This window comes from Ctenocephalides felis, unplaced genomic scaffold (assembly GCF_003426905.1).
Source record: "Ctenocephalides felis isolate EL2017-DRISC unplaced genomic scaffold, ASM342690v1 CF-g0.4_SCAFFOLD_01604, whole genome shotgun sequence".
Lineage (NCBI taxonomy): Eukaryota > Metazoa > Arthropoda > Insecta > Siphonaptera > Pulicidae > Ctenocephalides > Ctenocephalides felis.
In genome coordinates, this window is record NW_020537758.1 from 10,333,448 (window position 1) to 10,353,383 (window position 19,936).

Sequence of the window (19,936 nt, forward strand, 5' to 3'; positions counted from 1 at the left end):
CTCTCAAAAACTCTATTTCTTCTTTCTGCACTCTTTGGTCACTACCGCCGTAACGGCTGGACCTGCCTTTGCCAAAAACTAATCAGCACGTCTCTTTATCAATACGAATCGAATGTTTTTTAAATCATTCAAATCGTTTGACCCGTGAACGAAAAAATGCGGACATACAAAACACACACACACACACATCCATATTCGTTGGTTATTATTTATTATTACCCGAAATTTTGTTAATGATTACTTTTAATTACAAATAGTGATTGTATTAAAAGTATAAATAAAAAAATATTACTTATGTTTTGTATATTATTTATTTTCTTTCTATATATAATAAATAATATCCAAATAATAAATTAAAAACTATTTAATCACGAGTAAACATACTTATTTAAGAATATATTTTTTCCGTATTAAACTACGAGATTCGATTCAAATTAATTAGAAATATATTAATATAAAATTGTATTTCGCTTTAATATCTATAGAAAATTACATCTAAAATTAGAAAGAAATTATATACTATATATTAAACTTAGCTTAGTTAAATAATCTTTCGTACTAATATACAAAAAAGTCATTAAAACGATCGCAAGTTTATCATCATGACGAAAGCCGAAATACGAGGTGCAGAGATAATAATTCGATGATAATTAAATGGAAGTAGTTTTTAGATATTTATAGGCTTCGTCTATGTACACTATCATCATCATCGTCTTCGGCAGCTTCTTCAACAGGCCTTGACCACTTGATAAGGGTCTCAGGAGATCGGAACAAAAAGACGATTTTAGCATAAAGGTCTTCTTCCAGGGTGAAGTCACCAGATTCACGAACCTATGGTTAAAAAAATGTTGACCAAAAAATTCTAAGTGCTGTAAAAATTGTATTTTTTTTATTATTTTATTCACCAGATATATGTCCAGGCAAAGTTGCAAAACTCTGTCGACATTGGGAAGTTCATCGTAGATGATTTTGGTGATTCCACCAGATGTTATGTTCTTGGATATTCTCCAAGCAACAAATACCATCGAGACGTATATACCGGCAATACTGGAATAAATAGCAAATTTGGTCACTTTTATATGCATGACGAATATACACGTCAATAGACGAAATTCTTTCATGTATTCATTACGAGTATATTTGCCAAACAATATATTCTGTTATTTTTTAAAAAAAAAAATCAATTTGAATATCAAATGTTTGCTGTTTTAGAAGCGTGACGAATATACACGTCACTACATAAAATATTATCACGTCTTCGTGACGAGAATAATCGTCTATAACAGTTATAATTTCGGAATATATATATATATATATATATATATATATATACTCGTATATATATATATATATATATATATATATATATATAACAAATGTATTCTGAGTGGATAAATAGATATTATTTTGGAAATATGAACAAACAACACTCTTTTTTGCACTAATTTATTAAATAATAATTTTCACAGACATTTCGAGACTAGGTTTGTCTCATCATCAGTGTGTTATAATTTAAAATTTAAAATTTAGGTTTCCATATTTTAACGTTTCGAGACAAACCTAGTCTCGAAACGTTTGTGAAAATTATTATTTAATAAATTAGTGCAAAAAAAAAGTGTTGTTTGTTCATATTTCAAAATTAATATATATATATATATATATATATATATGTATATAAATTTTTTTTTTCGAAAATTTCAATCTAAAGAGTACATAGTCACTGTTTTATACGTGTGACGAATATACTCGTCAGTGCACAAAAATCTCACTTCTCCATGACGAATATATTCGTTTATAACAGATAAATTTTCTAATCATGTTTTGGTTTTGCAAAAAAATTCAATTTAAATAGCAAATTGTCACATGAATATACTCAAATTTCTGCTCATTCTTCATGGCGAATATATACAGTTTTTTTTGTCATATAATTTCAGAAAAAGTATTTTTTTTCATAAGTTTCAATTTAAATAGCAATTATAATGTGACAAATATATTAGTCAATACACAAAATTTTGCAATTTCTCCATAACGAGTTTTTTTGTCAATCACAGTTTTAGAATATATTTTATATTTTCCAGAAATTTTAATTGAAATAGCAGATTATTGCTCACTATTTTATGCGCATGACGTATAAACACGTCTTTACATGAAATTCTACTACTTTTCCGTGACAAGTATAATCGTCAACTGCAGTTAACAGAATCATAGAATTTCAAAATATATTTTGGTTTTCGAAAAATTTCAATTTAAAAAATATATGATCAGTGTTTTATACGCGTGACGAATATATTCGTAAACACATAAAAATTTAATAATTCTCTTTGACGTGTATATTTGTCAATCACCATGAACTGGTCATATAATTTCAGAATATGTGTTGTTTTTTTCAAAAATTTTCATTTAAATAGCAAATGATCGTTGTTTTATAGGCGTGACGATTATACTCGTCAAAACACGTAACTGTATCAGTTTTTCCTGACGAGTATATTCGTTAATCACAGTAAATTGTGCAGTTAACAGAATCATAGAATTTCAAAATATATTTTGGTTTTCGAAAAATTTCAATTTAAAAAATATATGATCAGTGTTTTATACGCGTGACGAATATATTCGTAAACACATAAAAATTTAATAATTCTCTTTGACGTGTATATTTGTCAATCACCATGAACTGGTCATATAATTTCAGAATATGTGTTGTTTTTTTCAAAAATTTTCATTTAAATAGCAAATGATCGTTGTTTTATAGGCGTGACGATTATACTCGTCAAAACACGTAACTGTATCAGTTTTTCCTGACGAGTATATTCGTTAATCACAGTAAATTGTGTCATACAATTACAGAATATATTTGTTTTCTTTCCAAAAAAATCAATTTAAATAGCTCTTTCATATTCATGACGAATATACTCGTCAATACATAAAATTCTGCCATTTCGCCATGATAAGTATAGTCGCCAATCACAGTGAACTGGCTGTAGAATTTTAAAATATACGTTGTTTTTTCAAAAATTTCAATTTAAATAGCAAATGAGTGATGAATATACTCGTCTGTACAAAAACTCTGCCCCTTTTCCATGACGAGTATATTTGTCAATTAAAGTTAACCAGTCATATAAATACAGAACATACTTAACTTTTGCCAAAAATTCAATTTCAATAGCAAATGGTCATTGTTTTATACGCATAACAAATATACTCGTCAATATTCTAAATTCTATCAATTCTGCATGACGAGTATATTGGTCAACCACAGTTAAAATGTCATATAATTTCAGAATATACTTTGTTACTATAAAAATTGCAATTTAAAAAGCAAATTGTCATTGTTTTATACGAATGCCAAATATACTCGTCAATGCACAAAATTCTCCAACTTTTCCGTGACGAATATATCCGTCAATCACAGATATATATTCAGAATACATACTGTTTTTGCCAAAAATTTCAAATGAAATACCAAATCGTTTCATACACATGATAAATGAACTCGTCAGAACTCAAAATCCTGCCACTCCTCCATGACGAATATATTTGTCAAAAATATTAAAAAAAATAGAAGAAAATGATTTTGAATATTCGAACAAAGTGTTAGGGGTGGACAAAATAAGATAAGCACTTTAATTAAAAAAAATGATGGAAATGTTATAATGATTTTTACGAAATATGTGTTTGTGATTAGAAGGTGAAATTTTAGATTTGTGTGTATGTTTTTAAATACGTATTAAAAAAATAGATCCAGAAATTTTAAGCAATCGTAGTAGTAAAAGGAAAATCTTAGTGGTAAAACATCCAGAGTCGAATTTTGAAGTAAATTATTTTTGTTTAATTACAGTTAATAAAATATGTTTACCTGGTATTTTAGTTAATTACTAAAATGTATTCTAATTTGTAAATTTCCAATTATTATTGATACTTTGTTAAATTACAGTTACTGAAAATTTTAATTGGTATTTTGGTTAATTACTAAAATGTATCCTATATTGTATATTTTCAAGTACTACTGATACTTACCCTGATCCAGAGATGAAGTTCAACTTCGCAGGGAAAATCTTATCATTAAAGAAGTACATCACATATCCCGAACAATCAGCAAACGGTATCATTTCCAAAACTTTGCTATAAAAAGTTTCCGAGGTATTACATACTTCCCTTAAATTCCACCATCTGGGTTCATCAGTTTCATTTGCTAGGGCATTTGGAGCCGATGTATTATTTAGTTTTGTTGAGGAAAGATTGATGAAAACGTCTCGATATTCTCGGCCGTGTTCATCGTTTCTCATTTCACTCTCGTATTCATCTTCATCGACATTTTTGCTGGGAGTTTCATCGACTTCCACAACTAGAAAAATATAAAAAAAAACTTGTATGTACAACTGGTGTACAATTTGATGTAAATTTTATTACCTGGTTGATGCAAAGTACTAGGGTCAGTCATCAACTGGGCGATATTGGTAGCTGTTCCCTTGTTGGCAACTTTTAGGAATTTTGGGAACAACTGTTTGATTCTCACAGGTTTTGTTCCATTTCCTGATAAAAGAGCAGCCAAGTTTTGCCTTTGCACAGGGTCCATAAGCAAGACAAATTTTTCAACCTCGATTATCAAGGGATGATTAGGACTGTTAACGCTGTGGCGTATGGAGTAACGTAGAGTTACACGTACTGTACGATCTAAAAATTTATTATTTGTGAAAATAATGTAGATGGAAATAAATAAAATTTTTTACTTACTGCTGTTGATTTCATGTACTAAATGCTTAACATCAGGAGGTGCAACTCTCCAAGTTGTAAGCGAATTTGATCGGAAAGTAACAGCTGATGCATCCCTGTATTCATAGTTTGATAAAAATGTTTGAGCTGTCCTGTCTCTTCTATAAGCATTGCTCAATTGTTGCCACTGTCTCTCATTAAATCTTAAATAAAAAAAAATAGGATAAAAAAAATATGCAAGTACAAGTTATATACACTCCGATATAAAAATTTAGAATAAAACGTTTTTGAATTCGATCTTTCATTATTCTTTTGAAATAAATAAAAAATTCGGGACTTTTGTTGGTTTTTGTCAAATAACTCACAAATATCAAGAAAAAGCACTGCAAGACAGGGAGAAACTACATAAAATTTGCTACAATTCCATGCCAACAGTTATATACACTCCGATATAAAAGTTTGGAATAAAATGACTTTGAATTCGATCTTTCATATTCCTTAGCATTTAATAGAAAATTCTGGACATTTTTAACTTCCCGGAGGAGAAGTTTATGTTTTCATCAAAAAACCCGATTGGCTAATTTTATGTTTTCTCGACGTTTCAAGCCATTCTGAATCGAATGAGACCAAATTTGGAAAAAGTATGTGTGTGTATGTGTGTGTGTGTGTGTGTGAACAGATTTTTCGCCGTAAATCGACGTTTTCTCCAAAACGGCTTGACCGATTTCAAAAATTTAAAAGCCATTCGATGTATCTCGATGAGGACTATCGTTTCTGAGTTTTGTGCGGCGATCAACCGGGCCGTTTCTTTGTAAATTGCAGAAAAGTGAAAAATTTTTCGTCCACGTTTTAGCCCGCAATTCTGAATCGATTCTGAAAATTCAAAAACCATTCGTGGTTTTTGAATATTGGTTGGGAATCGTGCTGATTAGTTTTTGGTAAAGATCGGCCGCCCGTTTTCTTGTAATAAAGTTTTAAAAAAAAAAAATTCGACGATTCTTATGATTTTTTTTTGACGGTAGATACCATAGTTTTCTAGGTCATACTAAAATATTACGGCCCTACGACAACTCGTTTAGCTTTAAAAATTCGTCAAAGTTTGCAAAAATTGGTTGATCAAAATGAGATCTTTGATCGACGTTTTATCAAAAACGCCTTAACTGATTTCAGAAATTTAAAAGCCATTTGATGTATTTCGGTGAGGACTGTCGGTTGTCAGTTTTGTGCCACGATCTGCCAAGTCGTTTCTTTATAATTTGAAAAAAAGTGTAAAACTTTTCGTCCACATTTAGGCTCATCCTACCGAACCGATTTTAAAAAATCAAAAACTGTTCGGAAGATATCAGTTGGGAATGATACTGGTTAGTTTTAGGTGAAAATCTACCGAGCCGTTTTCTTGTAATTAACTGTTGAAAAAAAAATCTAAGCCGATTTTTATTGATTTTTTTTAGTGATATATACCATGGTCTTATAGAACTTACTGAAATATTACGGCCTTACGACAAATAGTTTGATTTTAAAAATTCATCAAAGTTTGAGAAAATGAGTAGTTCTTTTGAGATTTGTTAAAATTAAAATTAGACTATTTACTTGGTATAATGAGAGTACTTGGTCTTGAACATAATAAACCATTAATGTCCTGAAAACTGGTTCAATTATATAAAATTTGCTTTTAGAAAACACTCCGAGTCAAAGTGTTCGTTCGTTTTCAATTATGTGTAATAAATCCACTCGGAATACTTTTAATGACTCATAAATTAATTTATTTTTTATTTATTAAGTCGATTATTTAAACATATCGGGAAGTTCATGTAACTTGCCTCAAGGCTAAATACCAAACCAACTAGTTTTGGTTTTTGTCAAATAACTCACAAATATCATATGAAAGAACCCCTTTTCAGTTGTATAGGGAGAAACTAGATAAAATTTACTACGATTCCATGCCAACAGTTATATACACTCCATACAAATTTAATACAAGTATTCCTTTTAATTACTTACTGAGTGATATCTTCCCTAGTCGCCACTCCCTTAAAAACAGGCTCCATACTACCAATTCTGAGTTCAGCAGTTACTTCATAAGGGATATTAGGGCTTCCAACTGTATTGCCAATTGCAAAGAACACCAAAGGGAACCACATGATCATAACTATTAGTAAAACAGCACCACCTCCCATTAACAATTTTACCGCCCATTTTTTCTTCATGCCACGAGCCACTGGAAATTGCTCTTCGAAGTTTCTTGCACACTGGAAATAAAATATAGAATAAAAATGATATGAAGAATTTAGATAAACTATTTTTCTTACTTTTAGTTGAAATATTGTTGAGAAAATGTCTTCCATTTTTAACCAATCGAACATAGACATTGATGTGTCCGTCCAAATCCAATCCATTATAGTCCTTAATTCGAATAACCAAGGAATCAACATATACCTAAAAAAAATCAATGAATATATATATATATTATATATATATATATATATATATTAGGGTGGTTCTTAATAAAAACATTTTCAAATTTCCTTGACGATTGATTAGGTCAATGACTATTTAGTTGGATTATGATTAAACAATTACTGAAACTCTTTTTTTTAAGTTGATGAATTAGTTTGAGTATTTTAAAAATGTGCTTTAGATATGATTAAAATGCTTAGTTGCTTAAGTCGTACCATGTGGATCCTAGAGAAGTAACGATTGTACTATTTAAATTGTTGAGATAAGAATGTTAATTTTTTTTTAGATAAGAGTGAAGATGAAATTGTTCATAAAGATTTTGGTTACCACTTCTTGGTGTTTTTTAATTAGAGAAAAAAAATTTAAAAATCACATTTATCTATTATTTTTTCGTCTTCATAAAATTACAACCTACATCATTATTGAAGCGGTACGAGTTATAAACTTTACGTTAAACTTACTTTGTAATTATTTCTATTTCATATAGCTTGTTTAAAACGTTTGTATAATCAACTAAATAATTCTATTTGGCGGTTTTTAATATATAATTATTAGACAAATTATAGCCTAGGTATAAGTACCACTTATTGTTAAGCAGTGGTACGACTTAAGCAACCTTATCTTCAATTACAAAAAATTTATATGCCTAACAATGTTTCAACCTCAATTGCTGCTTTGCTTAATTTTGTAAAAAAATTGTTGTAATTTATTTTACATACTTGTGTAAAATTTTACTTGTTTTTGTATATATATATATTTTATTTTTGCTGTAAATTGCCAACTATCCTAATTATTTATAATTTTGGTCTATTTTTGGTATATATATATATATATATATATATAAGGTTGTCAAATATCTCCCTTCCGCCTTTTGTATTATAAACCAAGAGCAAAAAAGCGGAAGGGAGATATTTGACAACCTAATATATATATTAGGGTGGTCCTTAATATAGACATTTACGAATTTCTTTGCTCCCGAGGGCTCAAATGGTTCCAAATTGATAAAAAACAATTCTCTGAAAGTTTTAGCTCTTAATATTAACTTTTAGATAGTGCGCAATTCAATCAAACTTCGTATTAAAATAGCATGAAAAAAATTTCGAAAATTAAAAAAAATTTTTAGGTATTACTTAGCGACAAATGAATTAAAAGTGAAAATTCGTGTCATTTTTTATTGTACTACTTCCATACAAAACTTTGATTGAATTGCGCTCTATTTAAAAGACAATATTAAGAGCTAAAACTTTTAGAGAATTGTTTTTTATCATTTTGGAACCATTTGAGCCCTTGGGAGCAAGGAAATTCGAAAATGTCCATAATAAGGACCACCCTAATGTATATACTATATATATATATATATACTATATATATATATATATATATATATATAATTTCTTTACCTATGTACTTACCCTTGGAATAAATATCGATTCAACAGATTATATTTTTTACACAAAAAGTTACCCAGAATTCGTGTCGGGTACCCACAACGAATTTGGTAAGCTGATAGTAGTAAATAGAAGCATTTTACCATGTACCACATTTGGGGAAGCAAACTTGCGTTAAAATCTCTGCAAATAGACATAAAACAATGAAATAAAATTAGCATATATAAGTTCATTTTAAAAGTTCTTACCTTTCAGTAATTGCAGGTAAAACAAAGAACATCCATATATGTACTCCCAAAACCAACAAATACTGGAAAATAACTTTTCCAACAATGCATTTTCGTAAAAATAAAGCTCTGTCTATCAATATTAATATAAACTGTAGGATTATCATGACCAAGAAAGGTATTGGAACTTTGTTGTCCTCCAAGTATTCAACTACACTACTGTTTCCTTGCTAAAAATTGAAAATGATTAAAATATAAATTATTTGAATCAATTAGATATGGCACTTACACCAAATGATGAAAATCCAAAGATTATGACCAAAAAGTTGTAAAAATCGCAGATGAACATAGCAGCATAAACGTTTGTAGTGACTCTTAGTGCAGGATCTAGGAGGACTTCGAAAAATGATTTTACTGATTCTGTGTATTTTTTGAACCTAAAAATTGGAAAAACATTGGTATTGTGAATTATCGTGTATAATATATGATGGCAATTTTTTAAACAGTTTAAATGAGAATCGATGCTAAGATACCTTTGCTAAGAACCAGAGTACTAGAAACTAACTGAATTGCACTATAATATTCGACTTACGTCATTATCAAAACGCCTGGAAATTTATCACAAGGATCACCTCTCACATTATGAACCATAACGACGTTACTTCCACTAAATGACCCATGGACACTTTTTTTTAAGGAATCATCACCTTCAGAACCACCAGCACCATCCTTCTGGTCTTTGAAAATGTCCACCATTCCTGGTGCCGAATGCAACTTCCTGCAAAATAAATAGATAGTAAAAAAATTCCATAAAATAGTTAAATAAAAAGACGTATTAGGGTACAATATTGGAATCATGTATCAATTACTACCGATATTTATTTTGCATCCCAGTTAAAAGCGTTCCGTACTTCCTACTACCCTTTTTATACATCCTCAAAATATCCGTCGATCTGATACGATTTAGTGTATGAAATTCTTCCAAATATTTCTCATCCAAGTTGGTATTGTACAACTCTGAAGGAAATGGACACAGGAAAATCTGGATCAGATATAGGAAAATCTGGATGAGGCGGAATTCAGGAATCCCGATAAGGATTAAAAAAAAATTACCTATTTCGTTCTCGGTTGCGTATTTGTCGTCGATCAATTTGTCTTCTTGAGGGATGAGGAGAGGTCTAAAAAAGGATTAAAGGAATAGTGGCTGATAAGGATTTATTAGGTTTTTTAAACTTACCGTACTCTAGGGCTACTTTGGGCCCCCATGGATTTTTTAGATGGTTCTTTGCTTTTTGGGAAATTACTTGGATCTGGTCCCGTACGTTTTGATTCAATGTCCATTTGGTATTCGCCGGCTTCTAAATATTCATCCGGTTGTTTCATGTTCCAAAGACCAAGATATTTCAGCATTCCCCTAAAAAACAACAATCAACTAGTGGTGTATGCATCGTGCCTTAAGGCAAATTGCTGGAACTTCCCGTACCGTAATAAAATACTCGAGAAATTTTAAACGTTTTCAAATATATTATTACAAATACTGTAAGTTTCATTATATTTGCTATCTTGTTATATGTGAGCAAATCAAATGTAGATTTTAAATAAATCAATTTATCTCCATTAACAATCGTCATTTCAATTCGAATTCAATTTCAAAAAAAAAGTTGTCAAAATTTACACAAAATTGAAAAGTGCTCCGGTATAGTCACAGTCTAAACGCATTTGCAAATAATTCTATGCGACATTTTCACTTATACTGTGCTTAGCTTGGCAGCATTTTCACATTTTTCAATAGTTTTCACAAAATTGAAAAAAGTGCTCTAGTAACCTAAACAGTCTAAACGCACTTGGATAAACATTTGTACCAGAGTGGCGCTTAGACTGTGCTTAGCCTGGGTAATTTTTTGAATTTTTAATCCAAAATTACAAAAATATTTTATGGAAAATAAAAAAAAAAAGTAATAATTTTTTATCCTCAAAAGCAATTGTTTTGTCAATACAAGCAGACAGTTAGATCATTCGAATCGGACGCTTAGTTCACTCAAAAACTGCCATTTTTTGTGCATTTAGATCTGTATCTTCGAAATGGCGTGACCTGTCTTTGCCAAAAACTAATCACATCTTTCCCCAATCATTACAAATTGAATGTTTTTTAGATCATTCAAATCCGATACTCCGTTCTCTCAAAAACTCGATTTGTATTTTCTGCACTCTTTGCTCAGTATCTCCGTAACGGCTGGACCTGCCTTTGCCAAAAACTAATCAGCACATCTCCCTATCAATAGGGATCGAATGTTTTTCAAACCTTTCAAATCGGTTTATCCGTGCGCCCGAAAACGAGGACGAAAAAATGCGGACATACAAAATACACACACACATCCATTTTTTCTGAGGTATGCCAAAATGTTCAGAAAACCTTCAAGCAAAAATTTTTATTTTCGATTTTCGCCGCATTACTATAACTACCCTACGGGAAGTTAAAAATACTGCACCCATAATAAATTTGTATTTATAATTGTTTTACCTGTGGAAAAATACGACTAGAAGAAGCAACAAATCGTAAGTTGCATAATATTGTTTTTTCTGGATGCCTATGATTTTTTGAGGTGTAAATGGTGTATTTGGCAAAACCACCAAATTGCTGTTCCATGGCATGAACTCAAATTGGAACATACACTTGATCAGAACAATCGTCTGAAAACAATAAAATAAAAAAATAATTTGCCAGGTAGATTAATTGATTAGGTAAGTCAATTATTACCTGTGTGTATGCTATTAAAGTAACCCAAAAAGTTTTGGACGGTCTTGGTACCGACAAAGTTCCCCAAAAGAACACCATTAAGGGCAGTGGGAGTGACAAAATATTTGCAGATTTGATCTAAAACCAAAAAAAAGAAAATGAATACATATATTATCTAATAGATTTGATTATTTTTAATCCTTTACCTGGTGTAAGAAAATCATGACATAGCAGGCAACATCTGTATGTGACAAAAATAAGTACCAAAGAGACAGAACAAGTCTTATAAATGGTGGTTTGTCCATCGAAGAAAGATCAGCCCTTTCGTAATCGTCCAGGTGGAAGTCTACACCGGTTCCTGATTGACTGAAAAATATACCAAGATGTCACAATTTTTTATAAACGTATAAATATGTATAAAGTGTCTAAATAGTTGTTCATAAACAAGTGATAAAACATTGAATTAAATCTGTAAAACCATCTGAAAAAGTGTGGATCTTTGCATAAAACTTTTTTCCATATAAGAATTATTATGATTTATATTTTTTGTTCAAATTTCAGAATATTTTTTGTATAATATATAATAAATTTTAGTAGATATTCCATATATGTTTCATATATTAGTGCAGTCATTGAAGTGTTGTTCATCTGATTTTTTATAAAAGTTTGACTCACACTGAAAATCTAGGTGGTACGATATAGGCTCCAATGACTGCACTAAATATCTAATATAGATGATGATTGATTTGATTGAAATAATGATTTTTTACCTAATAAAAGCAAGGTTTTTATTAACAACGACCAAAATTATAAATAATAAAAATATTGGCAATGTACAGCAAAAATAAAAAATAAAATATTTACAATCCATGTAAAAATTTACACAAGTATGTAAAATAAATTACAATTTTTTTTTTTACAAAATTAAGCAAATCAGCAATTGAGGTTAAGACGATAATAATTTCGTACTTGCTAACAATAAGCATATAAAATAAAATTTTATTTAGGGTTAAAGTTGCTTAAGTCGTACCACTGCCTAAGTCGTATCTAAGCTATATTTTATCTTATAATTATAAATTAAAAACCGTCAACTAGAAATATTTAGTTGAGTTTGCAAAAGTTTAAAATAGGCTATGTAAAATAGAAATAATTAGAAAGTAAGTTTTCGAAAATTTCTAACTCGTACCGGTTTAATATAAACAGCTATGCTGATATTTTTTATTAAGACGAAGAAATAATGGTTAAATGTAATTTTTGAAAGTTTTTTGCTCGAATTGGAACTTAACACCAAGCTGAGGTACCAAAATCTTTATGAACAATTTTATCTTCACTCTTTTCTAAAAAAAATTACGATCTTGTCACAACAATTTTAAAAAGCACATTTTCTAGATTTCGAGCTTAGTAATTTATTTTAGAAGTTATTTTAATAATCAAGTACGAATTGGCATCTAATAACTGAAGAAATGTTAATCTGGGACTGAATTCCATATATAATTCTATATATAATTTTAGGAGACTATGGCTTAGTGGTACGACTTAAGCGACTAGATGCCTAAATCGCACTAAAAGCACATTTTTGAAAAACGTAAAAAATAGCTAAATGATAACTGAGGAAAAGTCGATCTTGGACTGAATTCTATACAGTTTTTCAGTAGTAGGTACGACTTAAGCAACTAAACGCCTTAATCCTAAAAACCATGAAAATCATAAAGAACTTATTTTAAATTCAGTTAATAATTTGTATTCATAAACCAAATGACTAAAAATTCAATAAACGTAAAAAAAATCTTGCAATTGAACTAAATATTACAGCATTATTTCTTCAGGGGGTACGACTTAAGCGACTGTACACCTTAATTAAAGCAAATTTTTGAAAAATGAAATACTAGTTAACTGAAAACTAAATAAAAGTTGTCTTCGGACCAAATTTTATATATGTAGTTTTTCAGTAATAGATACGACTAAGGGTATCGTGGTACGACTTAAGCAACCAGGTGTCTAAATCGTAATAAAAGTACATTTTCCAAAAACGTAAAAATACCTTACTAATGAAAAAAGAAAAATCGATTTTGGACTGAATTCTATTATTCTGAATTCTAGTAGTAGGTACGACTAGACTAGACTAAATCGCATCAAAAACAATTTAAAAAAATATGTAAAAGTATCTAAGTAATGAATAAAGAAAAATCGATTTTGGATTGAATTCTATACAGTTTTTCAGTAGTAGGTATGACTAAGGATGTAGATTTTAATTCAGTCAATAGTTTTTAATCATAAACCAAATGAATAAAGATTACATACACGTAAAAAATTTCTTGTAATTTAATTGCACTAATTAATATGCTAATTAAATGCTGTAACATTTGTATTTCCTAAGGGTGTACGACTTAAGCAACCTCACGCTAATTATTTTTGTTCCAACAATAATTTGCATAAGGTATACAAACAACACTCCGATTCATGTAACATATAATCATACTGAAAATTGCAGAAAAAAGCAAACACTTAAAAAAATTGCCAAATATACAAAACAAGATCAAAAATAAAAAAGCAATTATCAAAATAATAAATTAAATTAAATAATAGGCGTCGACTTTAGTAACAAATAATTGCTAAGAAGCAGTGAGGCAATGGAAAAAAAACTTTGGAAAAAAATAAACAGTGATCGATAAAAAAATTATAAATCAAGGCCATTATTTCAAAAGGTGCAGGTTGGTTGTACCTGTACCTGGTATCGCAAGGTCGATCACTGTCGAGGCCTCGTTCCAAACTGGGTGCCATTATCCTTATAGAAGGCACTCCCAACTCGCTTCCTTGCGCCTAAATGAACAACTTTTGAAAACTTTTCCACCCTCAACAAAGACATTATTCCATAAAACACACTTGGTAAAAGAAGCAGCCTAGTACTATTAATATTTGTCATTCATGCCAACAAAACGCTACTTGGTAAAACTTCCACTACTTCACTAGATAGATTTTTTTGCAACTACCGAGCATATGCCACTAATTTTTCCAAAATAAATATTATACAAATATGCTAACCTTTCGCCGATTTGGAGAACAATGTCATCAGATTTGTCCTGGTCTTTGGGTGATACTTCAGTTTCTGTTGGGCATCAGCTTTTCCTTCAGATGTCGTTGCTATTTGATCATCCCTGGATAAAAGACAATAAAATAATTAAATAATGCAGAAAATAATTAAACTAGACAATTGTATAATTATGTAGAAGTGTCCGTATTACTGCAATATAAAATAATATCAATAACATTATATTTTATCGCCGTTATAAATTTTATATTCAAATAAAAATCGGCTTGTAATTCAATATTTTAGAGTAGCATTTTATATAAATATATTAATCGTTGATATACTGATAACATATTTTTTTATTTTGTTGCTTCAATGAAATGAAATATCAAAAGAATTTTTTTCCTATTTTCAACATTCTTAAGTATTATTTTTAAAAATTTCATAGCTTTTATGAATTAAAATATATAAAGAAAAATTCATCTTGTATTTAATATTTATGAGTAGCATTTTTCATAGGTATAAAAACCAATATATTAGATACACATTCACTATACCAAGAAAATTATTTGAATAAGAGATAAATTAAATTTCATTTCTATATGTATACGTTTCGATACTTGATGTGTGTCATCATTCAGTAAATCAAATAAGGACAAACTTTGAAACACCTATGATATACTTATTTTTAGTAAGGAAAATAATAGGATATCAAAAATACATAAATACTATTTTGAAGAAACTAAATTTTTACAAGCAAATTATTTACAAAAATAATACATAAAACATTTTTTATAAATAAATGTATATAGAAATGCAATCCAATTTATATTCTGAAATCCAATTTATATTTATAATACGACGAATTGGCTGCAATTTTAAAATAGCAAAAAATAATCAAGATGTAAATGTATATCTATATATATATATATATATATATATATCTGTATATATATATATATATATATATTATCTTCCTACATTATATATAAAATAAAATAATAAGAAAACATCATACTCATTTTCACTTCCAATGAAATTATCTGTATAAATTCCAACTAGAAGTGACTTACGAAGCAAACTGTCTTGCCATTCACTGCGTTTTTGAGAACTATTTTCAAAATTACATATGTTAAAAAAATCCAATAATTATAAAAAACATTAATAATAATTATCCATATATCATGGATCAGAATCTCATTAGAATCTCTTTAAAAAACTCCGAAACTCTAATTATAAATAAAAAAAAATAATGAAACAAAATCTGTATAATTTTATATTTGTATCTTTAGTAAAAAAGTTAATAAATCCAATTTATTTGACTAAATTAAATTTAAGAAATAAACTTTAAAGCTTTGAGTAAATATTAAACAGACATTCATTCACACACTCTTTGATATTTAATTTTTTCCTAAATTAATATTTTAAATTTGTTATAAATAAAAAATGTTAAATAAAATAAATACATACGACAATCTTTTAGAAGAAGCTTGTTGAGGCAAAGGTGTCCAAATCATAGAATATCCGTGGCGAATTCCTACTCCAAAATCGGGCTTAGACTGGAATGAAAATATAAAAAAATATTAAATATATATTCAATAATTACTCATCAAATGATTTCTATCTGCTCAAATTAACCTTTTTATTTCTTTTCAAATATCTTTTATTATTTTAGCTTATTCTATGTAATTAAATAATATTGTTATTATGTAATTTTGTGTTATTAAGTGCATTATATATTATACTATATATTGTAATTTAATAATTGTATTTTTAAGTCCTCTTGGAACTAGTCTGTGGGTAATATATTTAAATATAAATAAATAATAAGCAGATTTATAATATTTTTGTTTAAATTGTCATACGAAAAGATCAATAAAAAAAAAAACCAGGTGCAAGTTTATATTTTTGTATTATAATATTATATGAATTCAGAACATACAAAACTAATATAGAGAACAATGTGCAAAAATTGCAATAACAGAAAAAGTACATGCATTATAAGACATTATACTAAATATAAAACAAAATCACATGATGTTTTGATTCTGCATCTAATATTATCAAAAAAGCCTTCTTCATTGCCGGAGAAAAATCTGAATTCAAACTAGAACTCTACAAACTTAGTTAATCAACACCTCTAAATTTTGACTTATTATATATTGAAATTTTTACTTAAAAAGTTTTCATTGCTTATTAAAATAATGTCTTCGATTTTTTTATTATCTCACCTTTAAAATAATCTTCTCTCTAGCCAAAACTTTAACAACATATCTGTAATCTCTCGAAAAAGCATGAAGACGAAGAGTCATCGAAACCATCAAGCTTTCTATGAAAGCCCATATAAACCTCAGCCACCGGAACACATTTCGGCGAATTGTTTCTTAAAAAATAATCATACAATATTAAATTAATAATGGTAAATTCATAATTATTATATTGCCTGAAGTATGGAAAAAATTTCACAATCTTTCGACAAAAATCAAGCAAGAAAATTAAATAAAACTCTAGGCGCATAGTAACTGGAAAAATAATGTAAGTAGCGTTTTTATGTATCTTAATTTGGTTTTTATCGCGATTTTAATGATTTTAGAGTTATTAAAATTATTTTTAATTGTATTTTCAAGTATGATATTAGTATAAGTATTATAATAATTTTGATAATTTATAAATAAATATTTTATTTACTGCTAGTTGTAGTCCTTTCCGTTGCAGATCCTCCCAACTCAGAAGGTTCATATGTAGTCGACATAGTCCTTTCAATTTCAAGTTCCTTTGTAGGCATTATGTATTCGACTTCAATATTTTTGTCATCCTTTAGAAGAAATATTAAGTACAAAATTAATTACAATATTTATTTATTTAACATGGAAAATTATTAGAATTAAATCGGTGCTTGTGCATAAGCTAACGTGTAAAGTAGTAAATAGAGCAAAATTTATAGAGATTAAAATTAATGACTAATACTAATTTGTTCAATTAAATAAATTATTAGATAAAGCTGATACTTTCACAAGGCAAAGTATGATACATGTAAAAACAAATAAATTAATGATATCTTTAATATAATTCAAATATTAATTTAATTAAATTAATTATTATTAGATGAAAGTGATTGTGCAACAAATAACATATTTAAGCATGAGCATGCAATTCCAAAAAAGTGAACAAAAAACATAAAATAATACAAATGCAACACATAAAGTTAATATTTTAGTCAAATGACATACATACAAACAAAAATATTATTTATTAACATTTAACACAAATAACTAAATGAATAAAATGAAGATCCTTTGCTCTATCAAAAATTAAAGTAGTAAAATCACAGGCTTTGGTTATTTATTTATTATAAATTATTACTAGTGTAAAGAAATTATATGTGCATATTTGAAAAATTCAAAATCAAAAAGCAACGTGTTTAATTATTTGGCTGAAGGATTATCTAATAATTAAAGTGTGTGAAAAAACTCGACCATAAGTGGACAAAGTTTAAAGAAATATTTAATTTGGACTGAATTTACACATAGAATAAATTATTTATATAGTTTTTAATAATGTAAAAAAATTATAATACCTAAAATAATAATTACCAGATACTTGAAAAAAAGTGTCATAAATCCATATGGAAATACTAAACTCTGCATTTCAACTACAAATTATCCAAAATTTCAATATCTAAGTATATTTAAAAGTTTTTACTACAATTTAGTAAATTTTATCTAGTTTACACTGATGTATATAAAATAAAGTGACCGAGGAAACAATTCTAAAGTATACTAAGAAATAAAAGAATGTCTAAAATTCACGTATCAGCAAATATCCTAAAATCATATTACTACTAAAATACTAAAATAAACGACAAAAAACTAAATCAATTGAATCTAAACGGAAACTACCACTTAGCTCTTTCAATATCATATGTAAACCTATTTTAAAGTTAGTGAATATCATGAATTCGATTTAACGTAAACTATGGAGAAAATAAAAAAAATGTAACAAAAATTATTCACCTTGAGTATATAGACAGTCTGTAATAGTAATATCCTTTTCAAAGCCTGAATACAGGTATAGTATTAATATTTTCTAATTTTAACTCAATTACGAAAGATACCGATATTTATAATATACATCAGAAAAATAACTAATTATCATCTGTACCCATATCGCGCTTAAGGTATCACGTATATATATATGTATATATATATATATATATATATATATTAACAAAGTTTAGTAATCGGACATGCCATCAATAAATGATGAATTTATTTCAAAAATTTATTTTAAGTCCATATGTTTCGGCTATAATCCTAGCCTTCATTTAGTGGAAACTGAAAATAAAATAAAAAACTAAAACAATTGAATTGAAGTAAAGAGAAAAAATAAAATAGTAAATAGTACTTAGAATCAGTTAATCTTAGTGTTTTATTGGAAAATTTTAATAATCCATGGTATCAGAATATGGTAATGCACTACACTATGTATTATAAACATTGAACTTGTAATTACATAATATTTTCACAAAATACTAATTTAAAAAGTCACAATTAGATAATATGTTGTTCGTAGACTGGTTGAAGATATAATGGAGAAAAGACTTTTTTAAAAAATATTTTTTACCAAGATTCTATACATGTGTGGAACGAATTGCGAATCCTTTGCGCGTCGTTTTTATTGTTTTGTGAGAAATTTGGAAATACTCTCTAAATAAAATTTGTGTCGCACAGCGTTAAGTTCATTCCGTTTATTACCATGTTTTTATTGATGTTATGCCCGATTACTACACTGTGTTAATACATATGTCAACATCAAATTCAGAATCATATATATATATATATATATATATATATATATATATATATAGTTTTATTTTCAAGCCCTTCAAGTGGACTATATAATAAAATAAATAAGTAAATAATCTTCATAGTACTAACACTACTAAATTCAGTCCAAACCAAACCAAAAAAACCCTTTCCCCTCAATCCTTTCCCCCCTTTACTATTAACCAACTCACAACCACAACGGGCGTGGGTGCCGAGACATGCGACACGGCCGACAGGTAGCTCTGGGCCGACTGGTGTCTCTCGAGCGGCGCCGACGACCTTCTCGAGTGCGCCGAATGGACGGCCGCCTGATGAGAGCGCGCGCTCGCCCTCTGACGCTGCAGGTTCGTCGCCTCGTCGATGTTGGTCACGAGGGCGGAATGGAGGAGCTAAGGGTAGGTGTTAGAGCAGGGCGAAAATGGTGTTAGTAAATGATTAGTTGATGGTGTTGATAAAGTAAGTGTTAGTGGTGTAATGGGGTGGGTGAGATTTACTAAGAGCTTAAGATAAATGATATATGAGAAATATCCATATTTGATATTAGACAATATAAGCAATACAAT

At 28.6% G+C, this 19,936-nt stretch overlaps 1 pseudogene; it reads right to left on the minus strand.

The window, feature by feature from the left end:
• Window positions 1-627: 627 nt before the first annotated feature.
• Window positions 628-19,936, minus strand: part of LOC113373338 — a 73,643-nt pseudogene continuing 54,334 nt past the window's right edge.